The sequence below is a fragment of the Rhipicephalus microplus genome, chromosome X (assembly GCF_043290135.1).
Source record: "Rhipicephalus microplus isolate Deutch F79 chromosome X, USDA_Rmic, whole genome shotgun sequence".
Classification (NCBI taxonomy): Eukaryota; Metazoa; Arthropoda; class Arachnida; order Ixodida; family Ixodidae; genus Rhipicephalus; species Rhipicephalus microplus.
Window position 1 is genome coordinate 237,760,459 of NC_134710.1, and position 18,086 is coordinate 237,778,544.

The 18,086-nt window shown below is 47.7% G+C and overlaps 1 long non-coding RNA gene across 1 annotated transcript; it reads right to left on the reverse strand.

Moving 5' to 3' along the window:
• Window positions 1–417: 417 nt before the first annotated feature.
• LOC142776021 (uncharacterized) lies at window positions 418–6,627 on the reverse strand. Its single transcript, XR_012887238.1, has 3 exons — window positions 6,286–6,627; window positions 5,238–5,316; window positions 418–5,044 (listed from the first exon to the last, which is right to left on the reverse strand). It is a non-coding gene; the product is annotated as an uncharacterized LOC142776021 (long non-coding RNA).
• Window positions 6,628–18,086: the final 11,459 nt, after the last annotated feature.

Consider the following 18,086-nt stretch of genomic DNA (forward strand, 5'->3'; position numbering starts at 1 on the left):
CAACTCTAACAAATCTAAATGCATGTCAATAACCCGGCGATCTATTTCTCCCCCCTGTACCTACAGAATTAACGCCGTTCCCCTCCAGCATGTCTCTTCATATAAGTACCTCGGCGTTTACATTACCAACAATCTATCTTGGCACACGCATGTTACCTACATCTGTAATAACGCTAACCGAACGCTAGGATACTTACGCCGCAACTTTTCTCGCGCTCCGCTGTCTCTCAAAATTCTAATATACCGATCACTAATTCGCCCAAAGCTTGAGTGCGCGTCCGCTATATGAGATCCCGTGCAGCAAAATTTAATTAACGCGTTAGAATCTGTTCAGAACCGCTCAGTTCGGTTCATTTGTTCTAATTATTCCCGTACTGCTAGCATATCAGAAATGAAATCTAACCTTGACCTACCCAATTTAACTGTCCGGAGGAAACTGGCGCGACTGCATTTTTTTCATAAGATATTTTTTCACAATCCATCAATGAAGCGAGATCTCATTTCACAACCGTCATACCACTCATCGCGCATTGATCACCAGCATAAGGTTGCCATTCCGTTTTGCCGCACCAAATTCTTTTCAGCAGCCTTCTTACCGAAAACAGCCGCCGATTGGAACCACATTCCCTCTTCCGTTGTAACAATAACAGACCCTTTGTTATTCAAGACTGCAATTTCTCAGCAATGCTTGTAACTATACGCAGTTTCCATTATCTATCTTTGTCTTGTATGTGCTTGAATTCTTACTTATACATTTTTAGTTGACTTATGTTGCCTTCCTGATTTGCGCATCTGACACTTGTTTCTTTATTTTGTCTTTCTTTTTTCTTGTGTGTTATAAATGTTGTACCCACCCCCTCTGTAATGCCCTACGGGCCCTGAGGGTATTCTAATAAATAAATAAATAAATCGCGCAGAAAAAAACACGCGAAAAAGTAGTTAGTCACCTATGTGTAAATGCTTTCGTAGTCACGGCAACAACGAAAGACAAAAGTGAGACATTGAATTCTTTTATTTTTCTACATACACGTGAAGTTTCTCCATTCTTTTAAGTGAATTCATGGTTAAGTGTACAAGTCCAGTCTCGTTGCCAAGTCTTGTTCACTCCTAGGGGAGCTTCTCCGAGGGAAGCGATAGATGACAGGCATTGCAGACGCCAGCGCACGCAGCCTTCTGTCTGTTGTGTTCCCACGGCTGCACATACAATAATATAGTAAAAATAGTTAGACACACGTGACAGAAGATGAAGATGCACGCATATGACAAGTATGTGCACGTTAATATAAAAACATGCGTGTAAAATATGACACCCAAATAACTTTACCTTCACATCTCGCACAGTCTTTCTGAGGCTGCTCTGACGAAAAAGATGGATGACAGGCATCGCAGACGCCAGCGCACACAGTCTTCAGCACGGTGTGTGTCCACGGCTGCACAATAAGTATGTAAAATACTGAGTCACACGTGACATAGGATGAATACAAATGCATGTGAGAAATACGTGAAAGGTGAGCTGAAGACATACGTGAGATATTACATGCTAGTAATTTCACCGTGATGTCACACATTGTCAAAGACTCATTTCAATCCCCGTAGCGCAACAGCTTAGGAGAGGCGGCCGCAGCCACAACTCCGCGAACCACCGTGCCGTTAACAAGTCGGCGAGTCATAAGCTAGCGACGTCGTTCAGCTCGAGCAAGCGAAAGCGAGACCAAACACGGCGCTGCACGCGGAGTGTCTGCCGCCAGCGAACTTCGAACAGGAGTGCGAGCGTACGCTTGGCCGCCGCCACGAATAGCGCCGAGCTGGTTTGGAGCTAGCGCCGAAGAAATTGATGGTAATGCGACCCTTTTCCACAAACTCGAGCGAGTGCAGTGCGCAAACGCTAGTCCGTCGCCGCGGCTAACGGACGGCGCCGAGCTGCTTGCGACCGACTGACGGGAAAGCCAACTGTAATGACAACCAATTTTCAGCGAGTTCCGACGCTAGCGAAAGCCCCGCCAGCCCGTGCTGGTGTACTTGCAGCGCGCGACATACTACAACCAAGCTCTTTACGAGAACCCGCAACGTGTTTTCGACGACTCCCAACACAGCGACGAGGTCTTAGCTCAATATCGTCAGCCCGAAGCTCATCGCGGCGGCGAAGACAGGCGAGCACTCGATGAACGAGCGTACGGGAGGCCGACGGCAATGGCAGCCAACTTACAGGCGGTCGCAAAGCACAGGCGAACTGCAGACGCCGAAGCTGACCTTCGCAATGCATTTCGTGCGTGCGATATGCAACATGACCGAGCCCGTTGCCGGCAAGCGCGATCTGCATCGCACACACGACAAGTAGAGTAGAATAAAGAATGATAACCTACTTGCCTTAGAATCCAGTACTGTTTTCTGCCCTGAGTCGGACTGAAGTATATATCCGATAGGCCTGTTGTCTTCTCGGCTGTCATATTGGCCTTCCCAACTGTTGCTGTCGTGTGTTGGTCGTGACTATCTTGAAGCCAGAGATATACAGCGCGGCGTGGTGACCTGTCGAGGCTTGCTCCAGAGCTCATGGGTGCAGCGAAACGCTAAAGCAGCAGCCCACGCTTATCCAAGCGTACACAGAAGCACCACGTCGTAATTCTTAGATCGTCGAATCCAGGCGGCCGTGGTCGAGCACTCCGAGCGCGACGCAACGCGAACCGTCGCCGGCAAGATAGGGAGAAAAATTGAGCCAGCAGAGGACGAGAAGGAGGGCTGGTCACCTTGGCAACGCTTTTCGCGCTGCCTGCAATCCCCAGGCGGTTCATCCCTTTGGAGCGTGTTTGGAGAGTAAGTGGTTTCGCGCGGCACGCTTCCTTCTGTGGTTGCTCCTCAACGGTCTATCCGTTCATCGCGCGCGCCTACTGGGCTCCGTTACTCCTTTTTAGGGTAATTTTGCCTTACACTCTAAGCCAAAACGGAGCAACAGGGGTATAGGGGTTGCTCCTTTCAGGGAGCAATTGCATTGCCACTACCATTACTCTCCTAAAAGGAGTAACTGCAGAGGGAGGAACCGTTGCTCTCCTTTCAGTTCCTCCTTCGGGGGATGAACAGTTACTCCCTCCAGACCAAGTTACTCCCACCAGTTGCTCCCTGCCGACCAACCATTACTCCCACCAGTTGCTCTTCTAAGAGCAACAGTTACTCTTTACCGTTCCTCCCACGTGTTCGCAGTTACTCTCTGAAAACCAACTGCACATGCTTCCAGTTACTCCTTGGGGAAATGAGTATTTATCTCGAGTATGCTTGTCACACGCTTAACACATGGCGAGAGCTCCTTGGAAGAGCAGTGCTTGGGTGCTTCTAACACAAAAAGTGGACAATATTGAAAGGAAAATAAATGCTTTATTGTTCTTTTTATGAGGCGACGTTTGACCACACGTAAAAGTAGACTTCACCACACCACAGCCAGCACTAAACAAACACCATAATACATCAAAGGTTTTCTGCGTCATCCGTGGAAAAACAATCTTGAATTTCTAGCATAGGGCAGTCTGTGTCATCATTGGTGAGAGAAGGGCAACTTCTCCAATTCTGAAGAACTCAAGTTTCGCAGCTGGTGTTTCCATCAGGCTAGCGCAGCAGAACGTCACCGCAGGCATATATGTGAAGCATCTCATTGCTGCAAGAAAAAAAAATAGAAGTGTGAGGTTAAACATGCCAGAATCAATTCATAACAATGAGTCACACACACTGCAGCAGCGCTTACATTCTAGGATGTCTACTGCAAAACGAAATGCGAAAAAAAGGAAGGTTCGGCCAAACGTTACTTGGCAAGCCATATAAATGCTGATGTGGTAGACGCTCTTCACATGATGTCTCAGACAGCAATATTCTGGAAGAAAATGTGCAGCACCTCAACAAGGCATATTTGTAGTAGCTAAAGATACCCTTAGGTTCAGTTAACTTGTTTCCTATACACAGCTGAGTGACATTTCTATGAGCCCATTCACCAATGGGCATTCTAAATGAGGTCATGTGTGTGGCAAATGACACGTACTGTCCACTCATGTTAAAATACTTATTTAGCTCGTGCACATAGTTGCTCTCGATTCTACTGTTCTATCATACGCTGCTGCGTCTTGAATTGTGCAATACCTGTATGCACAAGCCAAGCATGCAAAGCCTGCTTGAAAGCAACCATTTGCAGAGGCTACATGATAATCTTCAGTATATTTCTTTGTACCTGACGCAAACGGCTGGACAAAACTATAGACAAATAAATGTAGACCGTGCTACCTTCAAAAAATGCTTTAAATTTAGAAAACTAGGGTGCATTTGTTCACTCGGTTGACGAGTCACAGCCACGAGATATGTAAACGAAGCAATATATCTTAAGGCACGCACAGATATTCTGATTCTTTGTTTGACAGTGTCACAGATAGCTTGCCAATACATATATATTTGAGAGCAACAAGATGTGAAGCTTTTATTAGTTCAACGTCTTGTTGGTTCACAGCCAAACAGGTTACTGCTTGTTAGACAAATTGGAATAAGCACACCATGGTTTCCAAAAAAAAAAAGCATTATTAGAAGTTAGCTCCCGGTGTGAATGTCTGCCTATTTATTTTGTACTGCCTTCTACATGTGCCACAAAGACATTTGTTGAGGATGTGCTACCAGTCAAGCCAAGATGGCATACTTGGTCAATGTGATGGAAATACAAACATTAGAAACACTGCCACCTCTAGTAAGAGCATAACACTTCAGTATCTTGGACTAGCAAAGAGGTGCACAAGAAAGTTAAGCCCACTCTTGCTGAACTTTGAACGCGAATATTTCAGAGTGGGGGAGGTCAACATGCTGTGGCACTTTTAAACCCACGAAACATCTGCAGAAAACAGGATAAAGGCAAGTCAAGAAACACTGTTATGAAGGCCTGCGCATGGACAGCTTTGTGAATCTAGGCCCAAGTGTTATGCTTTGTGCAAGCCAAAATCCATGTAAATAGGGAAAGCATACTTTTAGGAGTACCAGCGTAAAGAAATCTTGGCAGTTGGCTTTTTAGTACAAACAGCAATCCCTGCAATGAAAACATAAACATTTTATCCTAAAGGTAACAGTGTGAGCACACACACGGGCCAGCGAAGCCATGTCGAATTGTCTGTGCCAGTGTAACCATGTGGCATAATGAACTATTCTCTGGCCAACACATGCACAGTTTGCCCCTAAAAAGCGATGCTTTCATATACGTAGTACAAAAAGTCTGCACTTACCAAAATTCACTTGCTTTCTGTACTTTAGCATCGTTGGGAGCATCTTTATCTGCAGTATAACCAAATTTGTGTCATATCCCTGAAAAAAAAGTAAAAGACATGCATCAAATATTGTTTAATTTGATAGCAGTGAAGTCAGGTTAAGAACAGCCAAGTGAGAATCAGCCTAATTATGTGCATGCGGCAAATCCCAAACGGCGTTATTGAGGTTGTCGAAATTTTCGTCGATTGGTATTAACGTCGATATGTGACTTCAACGGCATGCCAAGTTTTCACAGCGCATAAAGATTTCATGATGCAGAATAATGACAGCGCTAACGAGAACATACAGCATTTATGATTGTCTTTTACAATATTCAGTTTTGCTAAGGTTTTGCATCACTAAAGAAATCTGAAAGATTTGGGTCATTCCTCCTCCAATTGTTCTGTCAATATGTAAACTGCGCGCTTGATGGTGTGCTTATAAAATAGTACGTTCAGCGCAGAGGTGAAGCAAGTGACGCAGTGATGTGGGCAGATTTTTTTTTTTTAGGCGTGCGGGGAGGGGGGGGGGGGGTCCGCTTATCTGAATAGGCCGGGCAAGCGAATATGGTCGTCAATTTGGGCTCCCTACGCCCGGCCTAAAAAAATTCTGTGCGCAACCGCCTGGCTATGCCAGTGAAGTGATGCGACAATGATTTGTTCACTTACTGATTTACATACACTTTACATCTCTAAAAAATGCGGCCCAAGACCCCAGCACTCAGCCGTTAACAGTACATAAAGCCAATGGTAGAAAAGTGCCAGTATGAATGCAGCTACAACCCCGCCCCAATGTTTTTTCAAGCGAGGTAGTGTTGCGGAAATGAACTTTTAACTGCAAAAGTACACTGGCACTGCAGTGGTGACAGGGGAAGCAAGAGGGTATGCAGGCGGTAATAGAGGTAATTTAGTCCGATACGGCTAGCAATGGATACGGTGAATAAGAGCAAATCATTTTTCTTTCAATAGCGCAACCACTCAACAATGTATTGTAAGAGCATTAAATGTTGCTGGAAATGCCACTCACCTGCACGCTGATGCATGCACAGTCCTTTGTCCGACGAGCGAACAGGCTTGCAGAAAGCTGAAGACGTGTTTACGATGTGTTTGTTCCACCCAGCAGCAAAATCCACAACTACTTCGCGCTCCATAAAGATAAATATACACTAACCTTCATCACGAATAAGTAGAAACGCAAATCTGCGACACACACACACGATCAAAACATAGCTCACAAGCCCGCAAGTCCATGTGCTCGCCAACCACAGACCATATGAAAATGAGTAAGTAGTGCGAACGCGAACCTAGTTGCGCCGAAAAAAAAAAAAAAACGTCGAGCAGTGGCAGCACAGGCGTCAGCGCAATAATTTCAGTGTGTTCTCCTAATACAATTATAAAAAAAAACTGAGGTACACTAAAAGTCATAAATAGATATAAAAAGTTGAGTGTAATTTTTATTTAGAGCTAGTCAACATAAACACTGAATAAAAATTACTTTGTAACTTACATTGTTTGCTACACTAGCGCCACACTTGTCGTGCGGGCGCAGATGGCGCAGATTTGTCATTCTGCCCTCAAACTACACGGTGAAGCGTGCTACTAAGTGTATGGCTGATGAGAAGCGCGTCTGGGTCCGCTTTTTTTTTTCTTCTCCGATATATCTGGGCGGGGGGGGGGGGGGGCTCTCTATGCACGTGTTTCGGTGCTTGATCGACTTTGACGCCCTTACTTCGCGGACTAACGGCGTGTCTAGGCTTTTTTTATCGTTGTTTTGCACGTGTTTCGGCGTTCGGTCCGCTTTGACGTGCCAGCTCTCCATTCTGCTGCTGCGTGTGTTAGGTATTTGCCGTACTGTGTTCTCAGGCCTTCTGTGTTCAGCCAGCGCTGCTATCTTATTATCTACGGATGCTAAAATAAATCACTGTTTTGGTTTGGTGAAGTTTGGCACACAGAGCAAACAATAATCTGGCCCATGATTATCAATGTGGGCGGCATGCATATTTGTGTGCGGTGTCCTGCCGGGGAGTAACCGTTGCGTGACGAGAGCATTTACAGCGGTTCCTGCTTCCGTTGCTCCCTTACAAACTTAAGATGAATACAGTTGCTCCCCCATTCTCGAACAAGTCGGCCATCTTGTTCCGCTTGGTCTTTTCGGAGAGTAACAGTCGGTCTGAAGGAGTAAAAGCAGCCGTTGCTCCCATTTTGCCCATTTTTGGCTTAGAGTGTAGAGTGTATCACGTCATACTACAAGCCACCTACAGCCACACCTTCGTCGCAACCTTTGCAGGAGGCTTTCAGGCGTCGGCACATGACTCCGATGTCTTCATGCCACCAGCCATTACTTTCCACGCCTTACTCACCACCACAAAGAACATAGGATGCCCACAATTTCGCAGAACGGATGCATGGCGCACTGTCCATTGGCAGCCCCCGCGCTTCAACTGTGGTGGTGCCGGCCATATAGCTCGCTAGAGTTGGTACCGCGACACATCGCTTCGCCCGTCTCGGCCAGGGTACGACGGTTGTATCTTCTGGTTGCGCATGCGCTCCCGGGTCAACCCGTTTTGTGAACTACCTAAAGTAACACGTGTCTGTTATCAATCACTTAACCAAAACTATATATACTTGTAATTAACAATGAATAAAACACTTCTCGTTCTTGTGGCTACCACGCTGCGTGTAAATCACTCAGACCAGGAACATGGTGTCAGAAGTGGTTCGCAGAAACAATAAGATATCGAAAGATGGGGCGTAACATTGCACCGATGAAATTGATTTAGTGAAGCCGCCACAGCCACTGGTGCTCTCAGGAAATGCCTCGAAAAATCGAGTTGAGCGGTTCCTGCAAGCAACACAGACTACAAAGGAGCCAAGGTCGGGGGCAGCTAAAACCGTGCTCCTGCTCACCGTTGCCGGAGAGGACGCCCTAGAGGCCGGTATTCAACAATTCCGCATTTTCAGAAAACGAAAGCAAGGAAGATTATGGCACAGTGACGAAAAAAGTTCAAAGAATACTGTCAGCAACATCAGAATGGGGTGCACGAGCGGTATGTCTTCCGCCTTAGGGGTCAAGCCGAGGGAGAGCCTTTTGAACATTTTGCACGAGACCTCAGGAAGCTAGCCCAAAGTTGCAATTTCAGAAACCTTACTGATTCTATGATCAGAACAGATTGTTTTCGGCCCCAATAATGCAGAACTACGAAAAAAAATGCTGAAGGTGAAGGACTTTACATTGCGCAAAGCCGAAGAAATCTGTAAGGCGGAGGAAATATGCGCTGAGCTAAACAATTCATGGGGTCCAGTGCAAAAACAAGTGGCGCCAATCGAAATCCTTCAGCATTCAAAATGTTCAGCGTGCGAAGAGCACTCCCCGAACGCAGAGCAATTGATTGTTTGATATGTGGGGTTTAACGTCCCAAAGCCATCATATGATTATGAGAGACGCCGTACTAGAGGGCTTCGGAAATTTCGACCACCTGGGGTTCTTCAACGTGCGCTCAAATCTGAGCACACTGGCCTACAGCATCTCCGCCGCCATCGTAAATGCAGCCGCCGCACCCGGGATTTCATCAGCCGAGTATTTTAGCCACTAGACCACCACGGCGAGGCAGAATGCAGAGCAAAGTCTCGCCCAACCTGAAACTGAAGTGGCGCAGATCAAAAGACGGAAGCAATTCAGATGTTCAACATGCAACTGCATTCACGAACGGGGCAAGTGCGCAGCGTTCGGGAAATTATGCTTTTCATGCAGTGGCACTAATCACTTTTCTACTTGTTGTAGTTGGAAGGGTGCTCTGTGCGGGACGAAGACGACGATTTTCAAATTCCTGATGTGGGCTTGGGCAACAAAGCTGATTAGCTCATTGACGCCAAAGTTGCGTCGCAACAAGTGACATGGGCTCCCAAGCCAGCTTGCTTCCTCGCACCATTTTTGAGAGACTCAAGGTCAAGACGCGTTTGAGGACAAGCCCATCTACTTTGCGCTCGTACAGCGGCAACGTCACCAAGCATGTAGGCGTAGCGACACTACCAGTGGCTGTGAACAATCGGCGCGAGTACCTTGACTTTTTTATTGTCAGGAAGAACAACCAGGTCATCTTGGGGTCGTCCGCAAGCGAGGCTTTAGGGCTAGTTTCACGTACTGTGAGTTCTGTTCAGACAAGCAGTACTGACCACATTGTGAAAGAGTTACCAGAGCTGTTATCACTGGGTATCGGCTGCCTTGCCCGCCCGTACCACATCCACATGGTCCTGCAGAAGGAAGCAACGCTGGTGGTTCAGCTGGTTCGACGGGTTCCCCTGGCATTTCGCCAGCCACTCCAGGACGAGTTGGACCGCATGGAACGCGCAGGCATCATCGTTAAAGTCAGCGAGCCAGCGGACTAGGTAAGCCTCTTTGTCGCAGCCAGAAAAAAGGATGGCAAACTTCGCGTATGCATTAATCCGAGGCGAATCAACGCATGTATAAAATGGGAGCACTATCAGCTACACAAAAAATATGTTGAGGCTGAGTTGACAGGAGCAAACTTTTTCAGCCGTCTTGACATGCACTCGGGTTTTCATCAGATGATGAGTCCACTTCGAGAATGTGCACAATAGGAACTCCGTTTGGGCGTGATATGTTCTTGAGACGTCCCTTCGGCATCTCTTCTGTGCCGGAAGTATTCCAAAAAAAACTATGAATGAAATATTTGACCAGGCCCCAGGCGTGCGTATATATATTGACGACATACTGGCGCGGGGGAGCACGAGAGCAGAACATGATGTCCGCCTCGGTTCTTCAGCCGGTGAAGAAAGCTGGGCTAACGTTTATTAAAGTAAAATGTGCATTCGAGGTCCCTCCATTGACTATACTTGGGGGACACGATCAGCGGAAATGGAGTAGGACCAAACACTTTCTATAACAACGCCGTTTGGCGAAAGGCCTGGGACAATCGGCAAGGCTGGCGCACAAAGAATGCTCGGGGTCATTAATTACTCCGGCAAATACATGCCTTACTTGGCAGAAAAAACAACGCTACTGCGAAGCCTACTGAAGAAAGACACAATTTTTTAGTGTTCTGAAAACGCCCCGCCACGGTGGTCTAGTGGCTAAGGTACTCGGCTGCTGACCCGCAGGTCGCGGGTTCGATTCCCGGCTGCGGCGGCTGCATTTCCGATGCAGGCGGAAATGTTGTAGGCCCGTGTGCTCAGATTTGGGCGCACGTTAAAGAACCCCAGGTGGTCGAAATTTCCGGAGCCCTCCACTACGGCGTCTCTCATCATCATATGGTGGTTTTGGGACGTTAAACGCCACAAATCAATCAAGTGTTCTGAAAACCACTCGAACGAGTGGCAAGCTGTCTGTCGTATAATGAGTTCTGCGCCTCTATTAGCCATATTTGAACCAACCCGCGAAATCAAGATTTCTTCTGACGCGTCCATGAATGGGGTTGGCCCGGCCCTGCTTCAGTGGTATGGTGACAGTTGGCGTCCGGTTGCCTGTGCTTCACGAACAATGACTGAGGTGGAACAAAGATACGCCGAAATAAAAAAAGAGGCAATGGCGATAACCTTTGGGTGTGAAAAATTCTTTCATTTCGTCTACGGTTGCAACGTTATGGTTGAAACTGATCATAGACCCTTCGTAGCTATCTCTTCCAAAGCCATCGCAGACATGCCACCAAGACTGCAGCGTTTGTTTTTTGCGTTTGTTAAGATACGATTATGTTCTCCCCTTTGTCCCAGGAAAACAACTGATCTTGGCAGATATGCTATCCAGATCATCGCCAGGCTCTCTACCCAGCATGGATTATTTCACAGATGATGTCGTCGTACAGGCAGTGGGCATCGCTTCAGAATTGTTGAGCAAGAAAATGTTGAACAGACTAGTAGAAGCAAGAATGGCTGATCCCAACTTGCAAAGGGTGATTCACTGCCTTAGAAATGGCGAAGAAATCACTGGCGAGATGAAATTAATCTCCTTCTAGTAATTCGAAGTTCAAGGCATAGTGATGAAGGGACCAAAGGTCGTTATTCTGATGGTCATGAAAGCTGAGATGCTCACCCGTATTCACGAAAGACACTTGGGAATAAATAAGTGCAAATAAAGAGCTCTCCGCTTGATTTTCTGGCTAGGACTGAGCGGAGATGTCAAAAAAATGGTGAAAGCATGTGCCGTTTGTCAAAAATACACATATAGGCAGGCCACTGAACCGATGTTACCCAGACCTATTCAGGACATGCCTTGTACCGTTTGAGTGTTGACATTTTTTGTATGGCGGGGACACCTACTTATGCATGTTCGATGCGTTTTCAAACTTTCCTGAAGTACAGAAATTACTTGACACAACAACCGCAACTGTCATAAGTAAACTTAGTGAAACTTTTCCACGATACGGAATTCCAATGGAAGTGTGTGCCGACAACGGTCCGCAGTTTTTATCCCATGAATTTACCCAGTTTGCAGACACATACGACTTCAAGCACGTGACCTCAAGCCCGAAATTCCCGCTGTTCAATGGTCTCGCCGAGAAGAGCGTCCAAATCGTCAAAAGAATCATAAAGAAAGGTGAAGCGAGGGAGGACTTTTGGCTCGGGTTACTCTGCTACCGCTCGACTCCCCTTGAAGGAGGTTGCTCTCCTGGATAAGTGCTTCAAGACAGAAGGCTGCACACACGGCTGCCAACCTCTTAGGCGCCGAAGAGGTGAATAAACTCTGCTAGTGTAAAAAAGAAAACCCCTCCCTGAAAGATGCCATCGTGAGAATACGAGGCAACACATGGGACCAAAAGGCTTGAATCATGGACCTTGTGGCACCGAGATCCTACCGCGTCGCTACAGAGGAGAACCAGTTACTCCAACGCAATAGGTAACACCTTCTAGCCGCATGTGAATCTTTCCAGACGTGCTTAGATGAAGACGACTCAAAGAGCGAGGATGTTTTCCCAATGACGTTGTCTGGAAGATCACCGCCATCACAGACGTTCGCAACTGCCTCGTCATTTCAAGGAATGAGCACGGCTCCAGTGTCTAGAGCGCAGTCCACGCTTCCGCAAGCAGTACCCAGGCGATCAACCCGGCAAAGGCAGCCACCAAGACGTGTTCATTATGACACAGATATCATACAAGTGTCAAATCTTACCCTGAACTTCTAACATTATCCCATGGGCAGATATATCGTCCGGTAGAGCATGCGTTCCTGGGTCAACCCATTTTGTGAACGTCCTAACGTAACACGTGCTTGTTATCAATCAGTCTACCTAAGCTATATGATACTTGTATGCAACCGTGAATAAAACACCTCTCGTTCTTATTGCTATGACGCTGCGTGGAAGACACTCAGACCCGGAACAACAATCACCGTGCCAACGCCGACTACATTGTTCGATATGACGGTCCGGGTAGTCGAGGACTGCCAACGACGTGGTCTCTCTATCGCGAGTCGCTTCCCAATCGCCAGCCCAACTCCGCCCACCGCTCACGTTCTACATCCCCTGCACAGACATCGTCACTGAATCGACGTACTTTTGCTGAACTTCGGAGAACATGGTCGCCCAGCCCTTACCGGAGAAACTAGAGGCGTAGACCTCTCGGGGTAAGGTCGCAGCCCGACCACAAGATGATAAAAAGTCCCCAGTACTGCCGCTACAGAATGACGCGACGCCGACGAATATCAACTGCGACGAAATGGTGAGCGCCGACTTAATTGTACTTACTAATGGAAAGCAAGTCACGGCCTTATTCGATACGGGTGCTGATTTTTCCATAAGTCTAGAGCTGGCCGCTCGTCTTAGAAAAGTAAAAACGCCGTGGACAGGACCCCGTATGAGAGCAGCGGGTGCTCAATTGCTGCTCCCTACTGAAAGATGCACTGCAAGAATCAGCATAGGAGATTCCTCTTTAGTCGCGACTTTCATAATTCTACCAGAGTGCTGCAAAGATTTAATTATAGGAATGGACTTTCTCAGGAAGCATGGCACTGTAATCAAAATGACTGACCACGCGGTTTTGTTTTATGAGAGTGCTCGTTTTACTGATTCTTCGTCACCAGAGCACAAATCTTGTCGCCTCAAAGACCACGATATAGTTATGCCAACTTAATCATGTACCTTTGTTTCAGTAGCATGTGACGTACCGTTCGATGGTGAAGGAGTCGCCGGCCAACTAACCTCGCTGCTTTTCACTCAGGGGATTTCAGTAGCACAAAATCCATGTCACCGACGGCCGAAATCAATGTCACCGGCGACCAAACGAGCTTGCTGTTGACCGATTTCACATCCGAGCGAAGGCACCTTCCAAAAGGCACAACTTTGGCACATTTCGACGAGATAACATATGTTGGTGACTGCTTTTAAGCACTCGAAGCAACGCCTACACAAGGCCCACGTGACCTTGCACCTAACGTTGACGTCAGCCCTACTTTAACTCAGCAACAGCGGGGATGCCTCCTTGCGCTGTTAGCCGAGTTCCACGACTGTTTGGCGTCGACCTCGAAAGTTGGCCGGACATTCTTGACCAAGCACCGAATCATCACAGAGGACACGTCGAGACCAATCCATCAAAATCCGTACTGTGTGGCTTCAAAATAACGAGAAGTGATAGAACAGCAGGTAACAAATATGCTTGAAGACGACATGATACAACCACCAAGAAGTCCCTTGACGTCACCTGTTCTTCTAGTCAAGAAGATGGATGGCAGCCTGCGTTTCTGTGTAGACTATTGAAAGCTAAATCAAGTGACAAATAAGACGTGTACTCGCTTCTCTGCATAGATGATTCGATCGACAGGCTTGAAAACGCTCATTACTTCTCTTCCATAGAGAGTGGATATTGGCAAATTCAAGTCGACCCCAGGGATCGTAAAAAAACGCTTTCGTGACGCCGGACAAACTGCGCGAATTTAAGGTCTTACCATTTGGCTTGTGTTCCGCGCCTGCAACTTTTCAGTGCCTCATGGATACCATGCTATCTGGGCTTAAATGGACAACCTGCCTAGTATACCTTGACCACGTTATTGTGTTTTCTGCAACGTTTGACGAACACATTGAACGATTTCAGATGGCCTTGCAGGCCATACAGGCCGCAGGCCAGACACTCAAGCCGCAGAAGGGTCACTTCTGCTTTGAGGAACTACAGTTTCCTGGCCATGTCGTCAGTTACACAGGAGTTCGTCCAGATCCTGAGAGAGTTGCTGCCGTCGCACAGTTTCCAAGATCATCAGTCATAAAAGCAGTCAGGCGTTTTCTGCGCCTCTGCGCATATGATCAGCGGTTTATTCCAGATTTTGCGCGAATTGCGTCGCCTTTAACTTCTCTCACGAGGGTGACGTTGCATTAGTTTGGGGTGACAAACAGGAAGCTCATTTCTATGACTTGCGGCAACGTCTACGCACGACCCCCGTGCTTGCCCATTTTGATAAGACAGCCCCGCCGCGGTGGTCTAGGGGCTAAGGTACTCGGATGCTGACCCGCAGGTCGCGGGTTCGAATCCCGGCTGTGGCGGCTGCATTTCCGATGAAGGCGGAAATGTTGTAGGCCCGAGTGCTCAGATTTGAGTGCACGTTAAAGAACCCCAGGTGGCCAAAATTTTTGCAGCCCTCCACTGCGGCGTTTCTCATAATCATATGGTGGTTTTGGGACGTTAAACCCCACAAATCAATCAATGATGAGACAGCCTCTGCAATGTTCCATACTGACGCCATCAATATTGGCCTCGAATTTGTGCTTGTGCAGCGCCAGGACGACGAGCAAAGAGTGATCGCGCTTACGCAAGCAGACCTCTGTCGCGCACAGAAGCAAATTGCTCGACAACTGAAAAAGAATACCTTGCTGTGATGGGGGCAGTGATGAAATTTCGGCCATAGTTGTATGGCCATTCATTGAAGGTTATCGGTGACCACCATTCGCTGTGTTGGTTAACAAGTATGAAAGATCCTTCCGGGCGATTGGCTCGCTGGAGCCTTAGACTAAAAGAATTTGATATAACCCTGGTGTGCAAGTCGGGAAAACGACACATGGGCGCCAACTGCCTCCCTCGATCACCGATAGAGTCGGCTGCTTCTCTTGATGAAGAGACAGCATTCCTCGGAATCCTCGACACGTCAACCATCTCAGGTCATTACCGTTACGATGCTGAGCTATTTGGCTTGACTAATTATTTAAAAGGACGAAGCCAGTACGCACCCAAAGCCTTTGTAAGAGGATTAGCGTCGTTCTGTCGGCGAAACAATGTCCATTACAAAATGAACTTCTCGTCAGATGAGCCCACCTACCTGCTTGTCGTCCCTACCACTCTTCGTTCTGAGGTATTGCAAGCGTGCCACAACGAGGTCACATCTGGAAATTTAGGCTACACGCCCACACTGGGCGGAGTTCGGGAGAGGTATTACAGGCCTAGACTCACCGCTGTCGTGACACATCTTATTCGCACCGGCCTCGATTGCCAGCGGCGCAAGTCACTTCCGAAGAAACCAGCCGGTTTGTTACACCAGATCCCACCAGCGCCATTTCACCAGGTTGGAATGAACCTTTTGGGTACACTTCCTACGTCTAGTGCTGGTAACCGCTAGGTTATAGTGGTGACCGACTACCTAACTCGCTACGCTCAGACAAAGGCCATCCAGAGAGGCCCAGCAGAGGAGGTGGCCAAATTCTTCATAGAGTACATTGTGATGAGACACGGTGTGCCGTCGATCGTTATAACAGATCATGGAACCGCATTCATGGCCGCGTTTTTAGATGACGTGTTGGTGCTCATTCATTGTAAGTCGACAGCCTACCATTCACAAACCAACGGGTTGAAAGAAGGCTCAACAATACTCGGAAATACATGCTTTCAGTATATGTGGACATCGAGCACAAAAATTGAAATGCGATTCTACCTTATATTACGTTTACATATAATACTTCTAAACAAGAAACCACACAGACGACCCAATTCAGCCTTGTTCACGGACGAGAAGTAAAGACGATGTTGGACGCGATGCTGCCGCACAAATGCGAGTGCCGACGCGTTCACTCAACGTGCACGGGAAGCCAGACAGCTTGGACGCCTACGAATATACCAACAGCAAGAGTACGACGTAGGTCACTATATTCTACGTCACTCCGCAAGAACATTATCCCGCCATGGTGGTCTAGTGGCTAAGGTACTCAGCTGCTGACCTGCAGGTTGCAGGATCGAATCCCGGAGGCGGCAGCTGCATTTCCGATGGAGGCGGAGTTGCTGTAGGCCCGTGTGCTCAGATTTGGGTGTACGTTGAAGTGTCCCAGGCGGCCGAAATTTTCGGAGCCCTTCACTACGACGTCTCTCATAATCATATAGTGATTTTGGGACGTTAAACCTCACATATCAATCAATCAATCGGCAGTGGCGCCTGCGCAAGCAGGCGTTTGGTGGTGACACCACGGACCCGAGCTAACGGGGGGGGGGGGGGGTGTTGATCTCTCCCACGCCTAGCCGTGCCTGGCTGGGGGTTGAGCTGACGCCGTGTGATTACACTTTTAAGGCACCCCGGTAGAGGTGACACACCCCTTTGGCCCTGGCTTCATGTAGAGGGCACCCCTGGGCTGACCCACCCAGGGGAAACCGACAGTCGCCTTTTCCTATTACTTTTTCTCCCCACATGTCTTTCTCTTGTAGCGCCATCATCACCATCATCCTTTCTTCATCACCGCGCCACACCTCTCGCGCAGCTGATGCTAGCTCGAGCTGCGCGAGATTCAGAACGAGCTGACACGCCTGGCGTGGCGGACGCTGGTAGCCGACGTGGCTCCGCTTCAGGCCTGCAATAAAGTGGCGAGATCGGCACGGCCCCATCGGCCGCCTTCGACGTCGTCTCACGTCTCTCTTCTCTCGCCGCTATACACTCTTTAATTCTTTACTATCCTCTCTTCTCTTCAATTACTTCTAATTTTCCTGGCGGCAACGGTTAACCTGGTGTACAGTATCCAACTTTGGGTATGCTATATCGGGTTACAGTAGCTTCGTGCAGCTGGCGTCTGCGATACCTGCAAGTTTCTGCAGCGTTCCTGTGTTCGTCTTGATGGTGGGTGGCTGACCTCGCTACCGAAAGCAAAGATTTTTTTATGGATTCAACCTTTTTCTCACATCTTCCCAATCGCTTTCTTTCTAAAAAATGGCGCACCGAAGTAAGCGTCCAGTTTCTTGCAAATAACGCTGAAAATTTTCCACGTTTCCACATCATTCACACCGAATGTCCTGACATAACAGCAAGATCAGTGTTACCTTCCTTAATCTCAAGGTGTCTTACAAACACATTTAGAGCCGATTAGAAAGCCGCAAGAATGGCCAGTGGAGACTTTCTTCTATACCTTAAGCACAAGGCCAAGTTAAAATCACTGGAATGTTTTTGTACTACTCCTATATCTATAACAGCCCACCACTCCTTGAACACATTCCGCGGTGTGATATCCGACAGTAACCTCCTAAACCTCACAGAGGCGGACCTTATTGATAGATTGAAAAATAAGAATGTCATCCAAGTGCAAAGAATTAAAATAAGGCGCAAGGACCTAGGAAGTACCAACAAAACACTTAATCCTCACCTTTGTTACTATCACACTCCCGGAACATATCAAGGAGGCTACATAAAGATGCGCGTCCGACCATATATACCAAATGCTCGCAGGTGCTTGAAGTGTCAGAAGTTTGGCCACAGCTAGCTCACAGATCTGCCGTGGCCGCATGTCATGTTTAAAATGTGGGTGTCAAGAACATGCAATCGAGAAGTGCACCTCTGATCCACACTGTTCCCACTGCGATGGAGATCACCCTGCTTACTCTTGCTCTTGCCCTGCGTGGAAGAGAGAGAAGAACATTATCACA